Source organism: Ochotona curzoniae, unplaced genomic scaffold (assembly GCF_017591425.1).
Source record: "Ochotona curzoniae isolate NIBS_2020 unplaced genomic scaffold, NIBS_Ocur_1.0 contig_1274, whole genome shotgun sequence".
Lineage (NCBI taxonomy): Eukaryota > Metazoa > Chordata > Mammalia > Lagomorpha > Ochotonidae > Ochotona > Ochotona curzoniae.
Window position 1 is genome coordinate 5,514,961 of NW_024465023.1, and position 13,790 is coordinate 5,528,750.

Below are 13,790 nucleotides of genomic sequence, written 5' to 3' on the forward strand. Positions count from 1 at the left end.
AAATTAAAGCTTCAATTATATCCCGATGTCCTCTCTCATATTCTCACCTGGAGGGCCCGAGTTCCTGGTTCTGTCCTGCGGAGGCCTTGGGAACATGTCCTCAGGAAGTTCAGAGCTCTTGCTGAGATGGAACTGAGGGCTGCCTTGATCTTGTCCTCCCTGAGACAAATGGCAAAAGCCACAAGCTGGCAGATACCTCGTCAAGCACAGGAGAGATCATTACAAACCTCTCGGTCATTTCTGTCCACCTGCCAAAGCCACCCCCTCCCCAGGATCCTCAGAAGCATCCATTCTCCCCAGCCATGGCAAACCACGGACTTGGCCTCGCTGAATTATGTGCAAACCACCAGTGGTCATTGAGCCACATTTGTCCATGTTGGTTGCGTTCTAGGAAAAGAATGTTGCAACACAGGATTAAGATGATCTCCAAACCTTACCTCAGCTCAGAGGACTTAGAGCATGCAAGAGTCTGACTCACGAGGAATCTGAAGGGGATGGTTCTCCAGTCTAAGACTGGCCAGTTGAGTTCCTCGGTCCTGCCTCCAGACTCCTGACTTTGACTCTGTCCCTCTTGGCCTTGCTAGGCAGATGCCACAGCCCTCGAAACCAGAATGCTTCGGCTTATAAGGTTTATTTGTGAAGGAAGTTTCTGATCCCAACAGATTACATTATTATTTCCAATAAGAAGGCTACTCTCTTCTCACTGTTCTTTTGTACTTAAAGTGCTTTTCTTCATGACCTACTTTTAAAAAATACACTTATTTATCTATTGACTTTAATGTCTGAGTGACAGAGACAGAAAAAAAAAAAAAGCAGAAGGAGAAAGGACCTCTCTCTGCTTGTTCAATCTCCAAATGGAAGCGACAGCTGAGTCTGAGCCAGGCCCAAAGCAGGAACTCAGCATGCCATCCATGTGGGTAGTGAGAACCCAAGTCCTTGAGCAGTCAGCCACTGCTTTCCCAGCACATTAACAGGAGGCTAGATTAGAAATGCAAAACAGGGCCTGGCGCGGTAGTCTAGCAGCTAAAGTCCTTATATTGGAAGTGCCTGGATCCCATATGGGCACCAGTTCATGTCCTGGCGGCCCCACTTCCCACCCAACCCCATTTGTGGCCTGGGAAAGCAGTACAGGACGACCCCAAACCTTGGGACCTGCACCTGCATAGAAATGCCAGAAGGAGCTCCAGGCTCCTGGCTTCGGATCAGCTCAGCTCCAGCTACTGCGCTCACTTAAGGGAGTGAACCATCAGACGGAAGGTCTTCCTCTCTGTCCAGCCTCCTCTCTATATATCTGACTTTCCAATAAAATTAAATACAAATTTTAAAATAATTAAATAAAATAATTACGTATTTATTTGAAAGGCAGATATTCCATCCACTAGTCTACTTCTCAAATGACCACAAAGTGAGGGCTGAACTAGGTGGAAGCTAGTAGCCTAGAACCCCACCTGGGTCTTCAGTGTATTTTTCATCACAGACAATGAAGTTTTCATCCCTAGCATTGCAGTTAATGTCTTTTTATTAATCTTCCATATTTCTCAACATGATTTCTACCTTCCTCAACATATGCACGATACAGTTGTTTAAATGTTCCTTTCCATTAATTTTTTCATCTGTGCAATTTCCAGGTCTCTAAGTTGATTGAATTTTCTCTGCAGTATCTGTTGCATTTTTCTACTTTTTAGTATGCCTGATATTTTGGGGGTATTTTAAGTGTGCAAAGCAAGATTTGTTTAAGAGAATGAAAGAGAGGTCTCCTGCCATAGCGACAGGAGGCGGGAGAGAGGCTCCAAGTCAGGAAAGAATGGAGGAAATTTAAGAGAACCTGAAAAGTTTGATTGGATATCAGCTAATGTGATTTTTAAAAAATTATTTGTTTTTCTTGGAACAGCAGATCAGATTTACAGGGATAAGGAAAGATCTTTCATCCACTGGTTTACTCCGCGAATGGCTGCAATGACCAAAGCTAACCTGATCCAAAGCCAGGAGCCAGGAGCTTCTTCCAGGTCTCCCACACATGGTTGCAGTATCCTAAGACACTGCTCTCCCAGGATATAAGCAGCAAGGTGGAAGGGAAGTGAAGCAGCTGGAACATGGACCAGTGTCCATATGAGATCGTGGTACATGCAAGGTAAAGATTTAGCCATTTAGCCATCGCTTCAGGCTGGGCACTATGAATTTCATCATGTTAGATTCTGAATTTTTTTAAAGATTTATTTATTTTTATTGGAAAGGTAGATATACAGAGAGGAGGAGAGACAGAGAGGAAGATCTTCTGTTCGATGGTTCACTCCCCAAGTGGCTGCAACGGCTGGAGCTAAGCCAATCCAAAGTCAGGAGCCAAGAGCTTCTTCCAGGTCTCCCATGTGAGTGCAGGGTCCCAAGGCTTTGGGCTGTACTTGACTGCTTTCCCAGGCCACAGGCAGGGAGCTGGATGGGAAGTGGAGCCGCCAGGATTAGAATCAGCACCCATATGGGATTCTGTCACGTTCAAGGCGAGGACTTTAGCTGCTAGGCTACAGCACCGGGCCCAGAATTGATTTATTTTTTAAATGATTTTGAGCTTCGGTTTAGGTCACAGTTAAGTCACTGGAAAATAGTTTTATCCTTTGAGTCTTGCTTTTAATCATTGTAGAAAGAACCAAGCTAGTCTTTTGGGCTAATTTTGCCTTATGACTGAGGCGATGCTCCTTGGAGTAATTACCCTGTCGCCTCACGTGCAGTGTGGTTTCTCCATTCTGGCTGAGGAAACGAGACTTTCCCAGTTCTGCGGGAGCCCTGGGTATTTTGTTTTAATTTTTTATTTATTTTCATTTTATGTGAAAGACTGAAATACAGAAGCAGAGAGATTTTGTATCTGATAGTTCATGCCCACAAGTGTCCATATCAACTGGAACTGAGCCAGGCGAAAGCCAGAAGCCTGAAACTCAATCCAGTTCTTTTTTTTTTTTTAAGATTTATTTATTTGTATTGAGAGTGGCAGCAATTCAGAACTGTTGAACTGTCACAACCACTTGAGCAGCACCCTCGGAGCATGCCCCACATCGGGGACCTGGGCTGGGTGGGGGACTGGGCGGGGCTTCTCCCTTAAAATCCCTTTTACATCAGATATATTAAGGAAACAATACAGAACTAATTGTTTTGCCCATCTTCCTGTAGCGCTTAAAACTTTTTGCCCTAATTATGTCAAGATTGTCAAAAAATTAATTAAAAAAAAACTAAATACATGAAAAAAAACAAACATCATTGAACGCTCAGAAGTCCAGTGGTTCAGATGCCAGTTAAGACATCTACATTGCACTTTAGAGGACCTGGGTTAGACAGGCACCTCCGGCTCCTGACTCTAGCTTCCTGTTGAGGTACACCGTGGTTAGAGCCACCTGTGTAAGAGGTCTGGCTTGAGGTACCAGCTCCTGGCTTTTAGCTATAGCCCAGCCTCCAACACGGTGGGCTTTTATTATTATTATTATTACTAATTACATTGCATTATGTGACACAGTTTTATAGGCACTGGGATTCCCCCCACCCCTCCCCAAGCCCTCCTCCCATGGTGGATTCCTCCACCTTGTTGCATTGCCACAGTTCAAGCTCAGTTGAGATTCTTTCATTGCAAGCATCTACCAAGCATAGAGTCCAGCATCTTATTGTCCAGATAAGTTGAACGGCTTGTTGGGGGCTTTCTTTCTTTTTTTTTTTAAGATTTATTTATTTTTATTGAAAAGGCAGATATACAGAGAGGAGGAGAGGCAGAGAGGAACATCTTCCGTCCGATGGTTCACTCCCAAAGCAGCTGTAACGGCTGGAGCTGTGCCAATCTGAAGCCAGGAGCCATGTCTCCCACATGGGTGCAGGGTCCTGTGGCTTTGGGTTGTCCTCTACTGCTTTTCCAGGCCACACGCAGGGATCTGGATGGTAAGTGGGGCTGCTAGGATTAGAACCAGCGCCCATATGGGATTCTGGGGCGTTCAAGGCAAGGACTTTAGCTGCTGGGCTATTGCACCAGCTCTATGATGGACTTTTGAGGAGTGCAACAGTAAATATGAGCTCTCTTTCTCCGAAATAAATGAACTAAAAAAAAAATTTAAGGTTTACTTATTTTTATTTGAAAGGCTAATGTATAGAGAAAGAGAGATAGAGGAGAATCTTCAATCTGCTGTTTGGATGGAACCACCAGACATGAGCCAGTTTGTAGCCAGCTGCTAGGAGCTTCTTCTGCATCTCCCATGTGGGCCCAGGGTTCAAGGGGATTGTGTCACCATCCGTGCTGCATCACGAATTTGTGTGTCATCCTTGCTAATCTTCTCTGTATTGTTTCAGTTTTAGTATAGGTGCTGCCAAAGCAAGCACCACCCTGCTGCTTTCCCAGTTATAAGCAAGATAAGCAAGGAACTGGATCAGAAGTGAAGCAGCTGGTCCTAATAGGTGGAGGATTAGTCCGTAGAGCCACCACACTGGCCTCAGTAAACTAAAAAAAATTTTAAAGATTACTGTTGGGGCCTGGTGTGGTCATCTAGCAGCTGAAGTCCTTGCCTTGCACCTGCTGGGATCTCACATGGGCGTTGGTTCTAATCCTGGAGGCCCCAGCTTCCCATCCAGCTCCCTGCCTGTGGCCTGGGAAAAGCAGTTGAAGACAACCCAAAGCTTTGGGACCCTGCACCCGTATGGGAGACCTGGAGGAAGTTCCTGGCTCCTGACTTTGGAACGGTACAGGACTGGCTGTTGTGGTCACTTGGGGTGTGAATCATCAGACGGAAGATCTTCCTCTCTGTCTCCCCTCCTCTCTGTATGTCTGCCTTTCCAAAAAAATAAATAATTTTTTAAAAGAAACATTTGGAAAAAAAGGTTCAACACTTAAAAAAAAAAATCACTGTTGGTTGATATCAGAGGTGAGCAAAAAGCATCAAATGATAGGCAGGGGATTTGGCAAGGAAGTTGATGCAGTTTTGATCCTGGAAATCTGTCAGATCTTAAGAGTGAGCTCTGCGTTAGGGGGAAGTCGTGTGAGGGAAGAGCTGGGCCCGAGGCTTTAATGCTTGACTAGATGCTGTAAGATGCTAAAAAGCCAAGAGGTCAAACACCAAAACCGGGGAACCAGATGAGACATACGTTTCAGCCATTTTGAGCCTGGGTGCTGGTGGTGTAGACACAGCTATCGAGTCAGGATCTGACACTTGTGCTCTGAAACCCCGTGAATGAATGACTGCCTGAGCGCATGTAGCACTTACTGTTAGCAGCACGCACATGACAACACACTCACGGCCCTGCGATAATTCTGAATTATTATTTTCCTTTTCACATGTTTATGCCTTATCTATTCATCTGCATTCTAAGTCTATAAGACGCATGGTTATAATTGTGTGCCTCTCTTTCTTCCATGTAGTAGGATTAGTATAATTAGTCTGCCCAGGTATTTCCCAGGTCTCAGTACTATATATATGTATATGTATATATATATATATATATCTTTAACTTCACTCATTTTCCAGCACTCTTGGCCAAAAATTTTTTACCAAGGTAAGTTACACTTATACTTTAGCATATATGAATATATTCACTTTTTAAAAGAATGTTCTAGAAAAAGAAGGTATGGCTTAAAGCTGTGCAAATCCAAGGCAATTTTGTTCGAGAATTATGGAAGATACAACTTTGCCACTTTTAGTTTGTTTAGGTAATTTTGTTTTTGTTGTTCCAGACATTGCATGTACTAACCACACACTCTCAAATGAGGCAACCATTATTAAAATCACATTGTGGAACCTTTCACAATTTTCTTCAGGTCAACAGGTATACCGGTGGATTTTACACAATTGTACTGTACGCTTTAGTGTGAATATAGCACAATTTGTTTCACCATTGCTTTATTTATGGGACACAGCATTCTTGGTGCTTTGATTTCTCTAAGACAGACTCTGGGTGATGCAAAGGTTCAGTCTATGTAGCTGATGCTATGATGGCCTTATCAATTGGCATTTAACCTCCTTCTTTCTTTCTAACAAAATGCTGGTTTTATTCAAGTATCTAGCACGTAGAATCCTGATCTCAAGAAGGGTGGTCTATATATTGTGTGTAATCCAGGTTTGGTAAAAGAACTGTATGGATGAATATGCTGGGGAAATTTCTGGAGAAAAAAACAAATTCTTCCTTTAAAAGAAAAGACTGGGCTCTCCCCTGCTTCCCTGGCCACTGTTTCTGCCCTGGAGTCGAGTTTCAATGCCCAGATTCAGCAGCCCATGCCACACAAATGAAGAAAAAGCTTAGCGACAAAAAGCCAACATGTCAGAAATGGTGGGATGGATGAATCTAGAAAGTTCATATTCTTTTAAAAAAATACATTGATTTTAAAAGACAAGAATATATATATTTATTGTATAACAGCATGTTGTTTTGAAATATATGTTATGTAATGGTTAAACAATCTAATTGACATGCGCTATCCTCACAAACTATTTTTGTGTGTCTGAGAACACTTAAAACCTACTGCCTCAGCAATTTTCAAGAATACAATAGGCTGTTATTAACTATAGTTGGCTTGTTGTACAATAGATGTCCTGAACTTCCATCTGTCTAAGTGAAATTTTGTATCCTTTGACAAATGTCTGCCTCTGGTAACTACCTTTCTACCTCTTACTGCTCAGAGTTCAACTTTTTTGTGAGATCATGTGCCTGGCCTCTTTCACCTAAAATAATGTCATTTAAGTTCATCCATGTTACTGAAAATCCTAGGATTTCTTTCACACATGCACATACACACACACAGAGGGAGGGAGAGGGAGGCGAGAGAGAGAGAGAGAGAGAGAGAGAGAGAGAGAGAGAGAATGTGAATGAGCACAAGTGCACTGGTGCCTGCATACACTGATTCATCCCCCAAAAGCCCGAAATGGCCTCAGGCTGGGAGTCAGTAATGCAATCAAGGTTTTCCATGTGGGTGGCAGGAACTCAATTACTAGTTTTAAAAAATGTGATTCTTATTTGAAGAGCAAGAGAAGGGTCAGTGCTATTGCGTCTCAGGGAAAGCTGCTATTATAGCACAAGTATCCCATATGGGCACAGGTTTTTGTCCTGGCTGCTCCACTTCCAAACCAGCTCCCTGCTGGGAAAGCAGTGGAGGATGGCCAAGTATTTGGAGCCCCCTACTCACCCCAAGTGGGAGATCTGAACGAAGCTCCTTGCTCCTCGTTTTGGATTGGCTCAGTTCTGACCATTGCAGCCATTTGGGCAGTGAACCAGAGGATAGAAAATTTCTCCTTCTGTCTCTCCTCTCTCTTTTTCTGTAATTGTGCATTTCAAATAAATAAACAAATCTTTTTTTAAAAAAAAAGTTATAATGAAAAAGAAATGCAAGAGAAATAAGAGACATTCCATCTGTTGGTTTACTCAACCCAAGTACCCATAACTGAAGGAGTTGGGCCAGGCCAGGCTGAAGTCAGAAGCCAAAAACTCTATCTGGGTTTGCCACGTGAGGGCAGAGACACAAGTACTTCAGTTAGCCCTTGCCGCCTTTCAGGGTGCACAGTAGCAGGAAACTGGAATCTGAGCAGTGGCAGGAATGGAACCCAGTGTGGATATGTGCACCCCACGGAGTCCCTCAACTGCTGTGCCAAGCATGCCCCCATGCCTGCAATTTTTAATTTTTGAAATGTCTACATTGTTTTCCATAATGGTCTGCTAATTTAATTCCCACCCACAGTGTGCAAGGCTTCCCTTTTCTCCACATTCTTGTCAGTACTTGTTCTTATTTGTCCTTTTTGATAATAGGTAATCTAATAGGATCAAGTGAAGCTTAACATTATTTTGTTTTTAAAAAAGACTTATTTATTTTTATTTGAAAACCAGATTTTGCAGAGGGAGGAGGAGAGAGAGGGGAGAGAGAGAAAATAAGAGAACAGAGAGAGGTCTTCCATTAAGTGGTTCACTCCTCAAGTGGCCACACAGCCAGAGCTGAGATGATCTGAATCCAGGAGGCAGGAGCCCTTTCTGTATCTCCCATGTGAGTTCAGAGTCCCAAGTACTTGAGTCATCCTCCACTGCTTTCCCAGGTCATATGCAGAGAGCTGGATCGGAAGTGAAACAGCCAGGACAGAAACTGGCATCCATGCCAGTACCACAGGGCAGAGCATTAGCATGATGCACCACTGCACCAACCCCAAAGCTTACATTCCTAATGGCCTTGACCCAATGTTCCAGATGTCCTTCTATGTGGGAAAGATTTCTATTGGTTTGAATCACTATTGATCAGGTTTTGTATCACTTGGAGCTCAAATCCTTCTGAACTGATGTAGATTTTTAATTTCATTAGATTCATCCAGACTATTTTGCCAAAAAATGGTTGGGGTGATTCTTATTGCTATCAGCGATGGGGAGGGGAGATGTACGTGAATGGACATTTCATTTGGAATTTATTTTTCTCTGAGCCATAAAGTAGGGATCTGGCTTCGCTTTCCTCTTTCTGTATAATCCACTTTGAAAGCATAATTTATTAAATGTACCTTCCTTTTTGCACCGAATTGGAACAGAGAAATACTTATATTTTCTAGAGTTACTAATATTAACTTCTATATATTCTTCTGCCTTTCCTCCAAACCCCATTGGTTTATTATTTTAGGGGAAGGAATGTAGCAACACTACAACTGATTTTGACTTGCCAATCTTTGTGGGTTGTTTTTTTTGTTTTGTTTTTTTTTTTTTTTTTGGTGTGTGTGTCTGTGTTGCAAAAGTTCAAGTTAGCAGGGGATGGAAATCAGTGGTACAAAGTGTCTTGGACAGATAATAAAAGATTTAATGTAGCCTACAAAGAGATTCTGTGCCTTTCTGACCTATAAGCCTGGTTATTACACATCACTATCAGAATCATCCTTGGGTTATAGTTACAGAGGACCTGTGTCCCACTGTCTGGTACCATTTCTGGGTAAACAGAATCTTCCAGAACACGCTCTGGTTTAGGCAACCCTAACACGCATTGTGAAGCTGCTGGCAAGACCCCAATGTAATTAAGCACTTGCCAGAGCATAAAGGAACATTGTGGATAGAGGCTGTGGACCACTGACTACTAACCTGCGTGGTCTGATGAGCAAGAATCTAATGAACATCCGCCCCTGGGCATCAGCAGAGGGTAATAGCCGAGAACTGCCTGTTGGACCTGGGGCGCAGGAACATCAAGGAAAACTGACCTTCTTGCAGCCTGGAGGCATGACGGGGCTTGGGCTCTCAAGTGGAATCATAGGCAACAAAGTTGCAACAAAATGTTTAGAATGTGGTCTAAAACTAACTGGGCTCTGACTGTTGCTTGTCAGCTTGCTTGGGCAAGTTATACAATCTTTTGTGCCTTGGTTTACTAATTTGGAAAACAGTGATAATAATGGCACTTACCTCATAGGATTCAATGAGTTTGTAGAAATCACATGGTAAATGATACTTAATTATTGACTGCCATTATTATTGTTATTGTTGTTGCTATAATATACCTGAGTGGGTAGACTGATTCCTACCTGCTACCTGAGAGATTCGAGACAAGAATGCTTTGAAAGACAGAGCAGTCAGTAGAACCGAAGGAGAGGAGGAGAAAGAATGCCAAAGAGGCAAATCAAGTGACACCTGGTTAGTTAGCACAAGAGACTGACCTTTCTGATTTTTAGAAGACTTGATTATGACATGCTGAACATTTATAAAAGAACATATCTTCCTCTGGAGAGGGAAGGGCTGGTCTTTGCGACCCCAACTCAGGCTCTGCAGCCTCCCCCATGAAGCTTTGCAGAGGGGTTAGGATCCTGGAGACTGTAACTTTTCAGAACACCAAGTGTGCTTCTTTTTAGGGTATCCAAGAGTTGATTGCCAAGGCAATCTGCCACCTAATGATATGCTCTGACTACATGAGTGAAGATCCTCTCTGGAAAGAAGAGACTACATTACTGTATGACTGGGGTATTGCATTGTCCATCCTGAATTGTGCAGTATTTCTAAGACAGTCACAGAACCAAAGACTGTTGCTCATTTCTGAGAGAAGCAACTTGGTGCTGGGAGGAAAGAGAGTTGTCCAGCAGGAGGGCAACCAAAATCCCTAGCTGACCCTCCCCCTCCGTGTGAAATTTCCCCAGGGCCAAGGCTTCCTGGAAAAAAGATCACTCAGGCATCCAAGCTCCAGGAGTACATTTTCTTTTCTGGGATGCTAAGATTTAGTAGAGGGAGAAGGTGGCTCAATAGTCACCTTGAAATATAAACACATTTTTTAAAGATTTATTTATTTGTTATTGGCAAGGCGGATTTACAGAAAGAAGGAGAAAGAGAAAGCTCTTCTGTCCACTGGTTCACTCGCCAAATGAATGCAACAGCCAAGAGCTGAGCTGATCTGAAGCCAAGAGCCAGGAGCCTCTTCCAGGTCTCCCACACGGGTGCAGGGTCCCAAGGCTTTGGGCCGTCCTCGACTGCTTTCCCAGGCCACAGGCAGGGAGCTGGATGGGAAGTCGAGCAGCTGGGACATGAGCCAGTGCCCACATGGAATAAGGTGTTTTCAGGCTGAAGATTAGTCAGTTGAGCCATCACACTGCTCCCAAAATATAAATGTCTTTCGTTTTCTCTTTCTTTTTTCCACCCTTCCCTGCCCCTTATGCCCAAACTCCACATTTTTGCGGAGTTATCTCAGTGAGGGCGGTGGCAGGTAGGAAAACAATTTCTCAGTCTGTAGCTTTTGTATTCCCAAAGTAATAAGCATTTAGGGAAGGGAGGCTAAGTTCTAAGGGCAGAGACCAAGTATCTGGGTGGGAAAACTCGATGGAAGTAAGATTTATGCAAACCTTATACGAAGGTGCTCTCTGTCACTGCCTTTTCCTGGTTGAGGAGCAGAGGAGGAGAGGGTGACTCTTCAAGACAAGGACTAGCAGGCGACCTCAAGAAAGGCTTGTGTGCCCCCACGGTGGAAGAAATGCACAGAAACATAGCACCTGCAGGCACCTTTATGGACAAAGGGCTGAGCAGGATTTGGGGAACTAGAAACAGATAAGGTATTCTATCCCTTCTTCCCAGGCCTCAACATGCTACCTGAACTCCTTAAACTGAGGTACCCCCTGGGAAAAGAATGCCAAGAGTGGCTGATACAGGTGTGCCTTTGGCAACATGATGCTGCTTGGGACTCCTAGATCTCATTATAGTGCCTAAAGCAGAGTTTTGGCTCCACTTCCTCTTCTGGCTTCTGCTGATGTAGACTACAGAAGGCAGCAGTTGATGGCTCAAGCATCAACGTGGGATGATGCAATTCATCATGGGAAACCGACATTTGGTTTGGGGCTCCTGGCTTCAGCCTGCCCCATCCCTGGATATTGTGGGCATTTGCTGAGTGAACTAGCAGATGGTGGGAATGTCCACGTCTGTGAGCCTTTCAAATAAAATGAAAATTAACAAAATTTTCATATACATTATCTATATATTGCAGTAACCTGGCCAAAGGAGGGCATAGAGTTAGAAATAGAGTTCCAGAAGCAGTCACAAGTCTCCCGTGGCTAAAGCAGTTAATGAACTGTGAGACTCGTTGCAGGTCCATGTTGCTGTCTGAAGTAGTCAACAAATTGTGTGGTAGGAAGGAAACTAAGCGCTAGCAGGGCTATGAAACCGAACTGCACCCACCCCCCTGTGCAAAGCTGGGGTCTACAAATGATCCCAGTGAAAGCTTTTGTAACTTCTTGGTACCAGAGCTTTCAGGAAAGATGAAGTAGAGTGTTGAAAGGATATATTACTGGAATAATGAAAAATCAAATTACAGGTGGTTAATCTAAGTCAAGCTTTTCTGTTTGAGGAACGGGAACATCTTAAATGTCACTTGAGAGATGGTGGCAATGAGCACGGAGGAAGGGAATGTTCTCTAACATACATTGGTGAGTAGCTGTAATTGCCAACTCCCCTTTCTGCCATGCAGTGGCATTTGCACTGAGTTATGGACTAGATTATCTTGAACAGAAGGGCACATAAGTCAATAAAAGCTCTAAATGAAGGAGGCCTTATACTTAGATGGGGAGCAGCTGTTGGATTTTTTCCCTTTACTTTCTAATGCTTGCAAAAATCACACTAGTTAATAGTTACTTAGTAAACGTTTGGCGTCAAAGAGGGACTTCCGGAGAGAGTTCACATCCAACCAGATTCAAGGGCTGATACACATTGTTCTGTGTCGATGACATCATCACACTCGGAATCCAAGGAGGCAGGACGGGTGTCATCCAAGTAGCGGCCTTGCTGTTGGGAAAGGTTGGTGTGTGCGGTGTTGGTGAGGGGTAGGGCAGCTTTGGGAAGTAAACGGTGGTTATCAGCGTGTAGTTACCATCTTGTGGGAGTCAGGACCTACAAAGATTTGGAATAAATTGGTCATCTTTGAAACTACCCCCGGATGGTTGGTTGGTTGGTTGATCCTGTTTTCCCGACAGTAGTAGACACCAAGTGAGCAGGGAAAGAGGTAGCATCTTCACGGGCAGGCAGGGAAGAAGCAATGTGGGAGAAGGAATGTGCTGGCAGAGGGACCCCACCTCCCAAGCCCTATTTTACTCTTAGACTCTCCCTGAGTTGTCCAAATTCTTATGGGTTTGGCTTTATTAAGGCCATGGTCTGGTTTCTTCACATTTTCTGACAATACCGGGATTAATAATCAATCTTTAAAAAGAAAATGGTAGAGACAAGAGGACTGTAAGTTCCCCATCATTACCTCTTATTTGGACATTGGAAACCTTAGAGTTAAGTGTTTTGATGGTGGCGGTGGGGGGGAGGGGAAGGTTGAGATTGTAAGGCCTACAACAGGTGAAGGAAGGGAAAAAAAAGAATCCAAGGAGGCTGAAAACGGAGAGGTTGGGGTAACTCAGTGGCAGGGCCCTGAGGCTGATTGCTTGAACCTGTTTTTTTCCGTACACCCTGCTGTCAGGGTTCCCTGGGGCGGGTATCCCACCCTTCAGGACCCTGCTTGCCAGACCGAGAAGGCCAGACATAGCCTAAAGGATTGAAAAGTGTTGGGCTCTTTAATGAGCACACCTGTATTCAAGTTCTAACTTGGCCACCCACAGTTGTGTGAACTTGATCAATTTCTGCCCATTTAGCCGGCTTAGCCTGAGTTTACTTTGCTGTGAGTCAGGGTTGATGTGAAAATGACCAGCGCTGGCGACCTGCACCTGATCCCGCGCAAGAAGCACTTAAAGAAAGCCGTTGCCCTGAGCCTTAACAGGTAGTGACAGTTGGAATGAGGCAGTTAGAGAGACTGGCGATTGGGCGGGAGGTGGACGGTGGTAGAGTTGAGAAGAGAGCCAGCCTCAGGGGGCTGGTAGCCTTTCCGCATGCGCGCCGTCCAACTAGGAACCCGGCGGAGCAGCCAGGAGGCGGGGCCGGGCTTCTGAAGGGGTTGCTATAGCACCGAGGGGCCTAGGGAGGTTAACTGAACCCTTAAAACGTTGCTCCCTCCCCCACTCGTCACCGCCAGGGTCCAGGGCCATTGTTACAGGCAAAATGGCGTCGCTAATCCCCCCTGCGGTTAGAGGCCTCGGCAAGGCTAGAGGATGGGAGTGGGAATGAAGGTGGGAAGGGAAACTACAATTCCCAGGGTCCACCATGGCCGCCCTGCGAGGCGCAGGGCACGTGCCGAGGCCTAACGGTTCCATGCAGTTGAAAATGCATTTGCTAGCTTCCCTTCCCCGTGCTGGCTTGGCCTTGTTTCCCAGTCCCCTCCGCGCGTACACTGCAGTCCTGGCTGGGGGGTGGAAGGGGCTAAGCCGAGGCCGTTGTCCTCAAAACGTAAGCGGGAAAGCGCTGTTTGGCAATCTGTGCTTCGA

The 13,790-nt window shown here is 44.7% G+C and overlaps 1 pseudogene; it reads right to left on the reverse strand.

Moving 5' to 3' along the window:
- Window positions 1–4,253: 4,253 nt before the first annotated feature.
- Window positions 4,254–4,347, reverse strand: LOC121171900 (annotated as a pseudogene).
- Between the last annotated feature and the right edge of the window lie 9,443 nt (window positions 4,348–13,790).